Raw genomic sequence first — 6,834 nt, 5'->3', positions numbered from 1 at the left:
AAACAATTATTTTCATAAACTATTTTATGATAACCTTCACCAGGTTATTACTGTTATTTTTAACCAAATAAATAAAAAAATGAAAAGTTCTCAGTTGTAAATTCTTTTTTTTTAAACGATTTTATTTATTTATTTGACAGACAGAGATCACAAGTAGGTGGAGAGGCAGGCAGAGAGAGGGGGAAGCAGGCTCCCCACTGAGCAGAGACCCCGATGCGATGAGGGACTTGACCACTGAGACCATGACCTGAGCTGAAGGAAGAGGCTTAACCCACTGAGCCACCCAGGCAGCCCTTGGTTGTAAATTCTAATAGCATAAACATATGATAGGTACCACCCACATAAACAAAAGACCTAAGGCTGCCCTAATTTTTAACTCTGTAAAAGGGTCATGAGACCAAAAGTTTGAGAACGACTGTTTTGGGAGAATTCACAATTAATTATTTGCCCAAATTATGTAATTGCCCCTCCTCTAAATATTTCAAATCTTACATTCCTCTTACAGTTAGTGTGCTATAATTCTTTGTATAACTTATCATGGTGCAGGGTTCTGATGTTTATAAACTGAAGAATAAGACATTAAAAATGAAACCCAGGGGCGCCTCGGTGGCTCGGTGGGTTAAAGCCTCTGCCTTCGGCCCAGGTCATGGTCCCAGGGTCCTGGGATCGAGCCCCGCATCGGGCTGTCTGCTCCGCAGGGAGCCTGCTTCATCTTCTCTCTCTCTCTCTCTGCCTGCCTCTCTGCCTACTTGTGATCTCGGTCTGTCAAATAAATAAATAAAATCTTAAAAAAAAAAAAAATGAAACCCAGAGTGAAGATATCGTAGAGTCTGGATAAGTTTCTTCATGTTCTCTTAAAATATTATAAACTTGAATCTTCTGACCGTGGAAGACCAAAGAAGAAATGTTAATCATGAACCATTCCTGCAACAGCTTCTTATGCTAAATGGAAACCAAAACTCGGGGCATCTTTAGATATCGCGTAAGAAACAAAGGAAAATAAAATGAAGAAGTCATATAAATGGCATGAAAACAATGCAGTTACTCCAATAAAAATAACCTGAGTGACTATAGTTAGCATGTAAGTGTTGCTCAGATGACCAGCGTGCAAATGTAAAGAACTAAATGTTGGAAGTGTGATACATTCATCAAATGGCAATTATGTTCTGTTAAAACTCATGGTTTAAATAAAGAAAAGTTCCTCTCCTCGATGAGGAAAATTGTAAGAATGTTATAAATCAGTTTCGCATAAAAAACATGGCCTATAGCAAAAACTTCTGAAAAATGTATCACAATATTGATAAAGCACATGAAAAGCATCTAGAAAATACCATCCATGTGGTTAAAACTAATTGAACATTGTCAAATATAAAATATTTAATAGAACTTTTAAAAAGAGCAATATCAATATGGGTTTATCATAACACTCTAAATTTATGAACTTGTTTGTTGCAAAATATTTATCTGCCGGTATGAGAAAACAAGTTTTTGGAAAATGTATAAATCAAGGCAGTAAAATTTCAATCATTATTGATGAAGCTTCAACTGTTTCATATAAACTAGTTTTAATAATTTACTTAAAATGTGAAATTCAAGACTTTGAAGATAATTTAATGGCTTTTGTTGATCTCACGAAGCAGGAAGGAACAACATCTGAAATAATTTATCAAAATTTATTGTTGACACATGAGAAAAATGGTTTCAATGAAAAATATTTTCATGAAAACCTTATTGGATTTTATACAAACTGGCTGTGAATAGCAAGGGACACAGTTTCCAGTTACAGCCAAAATTTAGGAAAAATTCTGAATGTTTTAATTTGGCATTGTCCAAGTCACTGAATTCAATTATCCTTGAATGATGCAATAAAATACATAAAGTGAGTAATTATAAATGTTTTCTTAAATTATTACCGTACATCATGTAATGTCAGGAAAAATTTAGAATCCATCTGAGGATTCGGGTATTGAGACCATGAAAATTAGAATGGTTGGCCAGAATGCCAGGATTACAAAAGCGATTTGAAATTCATTTCAAGTTGATCAACTGAACAAAAATTATGATGTGAAGCAAATGGTTAACAATTTCTCTTTTTTAAAAAGAGATTTTAGGGGCGCCTGGGTGGCTCAGTTGGTTAAGCAACTGCCTTCGGCTCAGGTCATGATCCTGGAGTCCTGGGATCGAGTCCCGCATCGGACTCCCTGCTCGGTGGGGAGTCTGCTTCTCCTGCTGATCTCTCTCTCCTCTCATGCTCTCTCTCTCTCTCTCAAATAAATAAATAAATAAAATCATCAAAAAAATTAAAAAAAAAAAAGAGATTTTAGGGACGCCTGGGTGGCTCAGTCAGTTAGGCTGCTGCCTTCGGCTCAGGTCATGATCCCAGGGTCCTGGGATCGAGTCCTGTATCAAGTCCCTCATCCAGCTCCTCGCTTGGCAGGGAGCCTGCTTCTCTCTCTGCCTCTGCCTGCTACTCTGCTGGCTTGTGCGCACCCTCTCTCTATCTCTGACTGACAAATAAATAAAATAAATAAATAAATAAATAAATAAATAAAATAAAATAAAATAAAAAGATATTTTACTTGGAACTAATTCATTCATTAAAATATCAATGATGTGTTTAGCTTAATAGAAAGTTTTATGAAGTATAGGGGACAATTAATGTCCCCAGATTAAAAATGTTTAAATATATAAAATGAGAGAAAAATGGAGATTTTATAGAAATAGAGTATACTCTTTCAAATAAGGTAAAGGATTAATTCAAAGAGAAAATATATTAAATTGATAAATTATCAGAAATATGTTTATTGTTTAACAAGTAATAATATTTTAACTTCATTTACCTTATTTTATTTTTCTTTAATAGATTGTGTCCTTTAATTTACTAAATTATTAATGTTGCTTTGGCCATTATTTGACCAAAATTAGCATTTATGAAGCCCATGGATTAAAAATAAATGAAGATTAATAAATGATTTTTATAACTAAATGCAGCATTATAGAAAACAAGTTTGTGGCTTATTTAATAATAGAAGTTAAATATATAAAATCCCAAATATTCTATAGGCAAAATAATTCAGCAGAAGCTGATGTGAGTCACAAATGTATACAATATTTTGGACCTTAAGAGACATGCTTTTAGGGGCACCTTGGCGGCTCAGTCGGTTAAGCACCTGCCCTTGGCTCATTTCACGATCCCGGGTCCTGGAATCAAGCCCTGCATCAGGCTTCCTGCTTAGCAAGGAGTCTACTTCTCCCTCTCCCTCTGCCCCCTACCCCTGCTTGTGGTTTCTCTCACAAATAAATAAAATCTTAAAAAAAAAAAAAAAAGACATGCTTTTAACTAAGTCAGTCACTGACTACCAATTAATGATAAATTGTGTAAAGAATTTGGTCCAATTCATGTGTCAGATTGTAGCTCAGAGAGAGCATCATTTAATTAAGATGGTTGTGTTTTACAACATTGCACCAATAGTTTCTAAAATTCAGCAAATGGTTTGGAAATTATTACAATTGTCTATCTTTTTTTTTTTTTTAATTTATTCAACAGATAGAGATCACAAGTAGGCAGAGAGGCAGGCAGGCAGAGAGAGAGGAGGAAGCAGGCTCCCCACGGAGCAGAGAGCCCGATGTGGGGCTCGATCCCAGGACCCTGAGATCATGACCTGAGCCGAAGGCAGAGGCGTTAACCCACTGAGCCACCCAGGCGCCCCGACACTTGGCTATCTGATAAAAAAAATATTTACTTATACCTTCTATTAATTGGCAATTTTATATCTTAGTTTCCTTAGAAAGTGAAAGGGACTAAATTTTGATGTTTGTTTTTTTTTTAAAGATTTTATTTATTTATTTGTCAGAGAGAGAGAGAGAGAGCGCAGAGTGAGCACAGGCAGACAGAGTGGCAGGCAGAGGCAGAGGGAGAAGCAGGCTCCCCACAGAACAAGGAGCCCGATGCGGGACTCGATCCCAGGACGCTGGGATCATGACCTGAGCCGAAGGCAGCTGCTTAACCAACTGAGCCACCCAGGCGTCCCTAAATTTTGATGTTTTTAATGAATGTGTTGGTTTATGTTACTATCTCGTTGTTAAATATTTTAAATATCGCCCATGCTTTTGGTACAGTTTATCATCTATCAATCTAACAATCATGTTAGAAACACTTATATAATGAAGTCAAGTAACATTGATGATAGAGGACCTTGTCTTCTTTCTGATTTTAATTACAATGTTTCTAGTGCTTTGCCATTAAACATAATGCCAACATTTGATTTGATATAGGTTAAAAAAATAATTATATAAGTATGATCTCGGATACATAAAGAGTTTAATATGGTTTCCCATCTTTGACATTAATATGATTAGTTATAATAATGACTTTTAATATTGAATTGACCTTCTAGTCTCATAATGAGCCTATTTGGTGGTGATATTTTTTTAAGGTACATCTGGATCCAATCGTGCTTTTATTTTTTTTAAAGAAATTTTATATCCATAACCCAAAGCATGACTGGTTATTCGTTTTCTTTTCTACGTATGTGTATATTTTATCAGACTTGAGTTTGAAAGATCTACTGATGAAGCAAGATAGATTTAATGCCTTTTTGGTACAATTCTCTGACAACCGTCTTGAATTCAGCTGTGATTTGTAGTCTATACACATTTCCTATTTCTTCTTGCATCCATTTTGGGGATACATAGTCTCATACAATAATCTAGTTCATTCAAATTTTTAATTTTTGAAGCATAGAGCACTTGCTAATTTCTATGTAATATGTGCTTACAAATAACATTTTTCCCTCTAGACCTTTGATTCAAACTGCTTTATTATTCCCAACATCGTAAATTTTTGTATTGAGATAAAATTCATGTATCATACAATTCACCCTTTTTAAAATGAAACATTCACTGATTTTTAATATAGTCACAGCGTTTACAAGAATTGCTACTATGTAATTCCAGAATATTTTCATCACTGCAAAAAGAGATCTGACACCCATTAAACTGTCACTCCCCATTGTCCCCTCCCCCTCAGCCCTTGGCAACACTGATACACTTTCTGTCTCTATGGATTTGTCTTATCTGGACATTTCGTACAAATGGGATCACACAATATGTGGCCTTTCATGTCTGGCTTCTTTCATTCAGCATAATATTTTCAAGATTCATCCACATTGTAAAATGTATTAGTATTTTATTCCTTTTCATGACTGAATAATATTCACCCTCAACGAGGGTTTGCATTGTATCCATTTTCTGGCCATTATAAATAATGCTGAACATTCTGTACAATTTTTTTGTGTGAACACATGTTTTTGATTCTTTTGGCCATACACTTAGAGGTGGGATTGATGGATTGTATGGGAACTCTATGCTTATCCTTTTGAGTAGCTACCAAACTGGTTTTCAAAATGGCTTTACCATTGTACATCACTTCCAGAAATGTATGAGAGTTCCAACTTCTCCACATCCTTGTTAACACTTTTTATTGTCTATTTAGGGTCATCCTGGCGGGTATGGAGTAGTATGTCATTGTAGTTTTTATTTATAATTCCCTAAAACATGTATTATTTGGAGAAATGCCAATTCACACCCTTTGCCTATTTGTTTATCTTCATTTGTGTTCTCTGTCGTTTCATTATTTTTAAATTATTATTATTATTATTATTAGTTTAGTAATCTCTATACCCAGTGTGGGGCCTGAACTTAAAACCAGAGACCAAGAGTTGCACGCTCCACCAACTGAGCCAACTAGGTACCTTGCCTTTTTATTGTTAAGTTGTAGAAATTCTTTATATATTCTGATACAAGACCATTATCAGATACGTGATTATCATATGATTTGCAAATATGTTCTTCCATCTTGTGGGTTGCCTTTTCAATTTCTCGATAGTGTCTTTCAAAGCATACAAGTTGAAGAAACTTTTTGGAATATGAAAATTGATTAACCTGTTTTCTAATTAACTAACCTGTTTTCACCACCAAAACTTATGATCTTGGTCTTTCTTTCTTGCCTTTGTTCAAGGCCAAGAGAAACATTGGCTACTTTGACAACCTTAAAGTGAATTCCAGGAACCTCACCTACAGCCCGACCTTTGCGATCAAATCCAGCAACCAGAACTTCATCATTTTCATCACTAAAATTCAAACAACCATCATTGAGTACAAAGGCTGTGATTTTTTTTGCCACTCTTGGTTAGCTGGACCCTGACACATTTCCTGATGGCAAAATCTGTTTGCTTTACCCCTATTTTTTTCCAGCACAATTCCCTTTGTATGGGAAGTGCCTTCAAAAGGGTTGGTCTTCAGGGCTGGGCCCAAATGGGCTTTCTTGTACTGTTTATCATGATACTTCTGACCTCATCGGTGGCCACAGAGCTTCCTGGCAGTACAAATACCTTGACACTTGCCCATCCTGCTGGAGCCATGGGTCTGAGCAAAAGATGAACTTTTAAATTTTGATAAAATTTATTGATTTTTTTCCCCCTTTGGTTGCTTGAGATTTAGATGTTCTATCTAAGAAAATAATGTTTAATTAAAAATCACAGCAATTGAAACTTAGTTTTCTTCTAAGAGTTTTCTAATTTTAGTCTGTTTTACCTGTGATCCACTTTGTGAAGTAGATCTATATGGTATGAAGTAGGGCTCCAACTTTATTCTTATGGATGTGGACAGCCACTTATGCCTGGATAATTTATTGAAAAGACTATTTGGGGGCGCCTGGGTGGCTCAGTGGGTTAAGCCTCTGCCTTCGGCTCGGGTCATGATCTCAGGGTCCTGGGATCGAGCCCCGCATTGGGCTCTCTGCTCGGCGGGGAGCCTGCTTCCTCCTCTCTCTCT

At 36.0% G+C, this 6,834-nt stretch overlaps 1 pseudogene; it reads right to left on the bottom strand.

Annotated features, from left to right (window-relative positions):
- Positions 1 to 5,982: 5,982 nt before the first annotated feature.
- On the bottom strand, positions 5,983 to 6,408 carry LOC125083927 (40S ribosomal protein S23-like; annotated as a pseudogene).
- Positions 6,409 to 6,834: the final 426 nt, after the last annotated feature.

The sequence above is a fragment of the Lutra lutra genome, chromosome 13, assembly GCF_902655055.1.
Source record: "Lutra lutra chromosome 13, mLutLut1.2, whole genome shotgun sequence".
NCBI lineage: Eukaryota > Metazoa > Chordata > Mammalia > Carnivora > Mustelidae > Lutra > Lutra lutra.
This window is presented reverse-complemented; position numbering and strand designations above follow the sequence as displayed.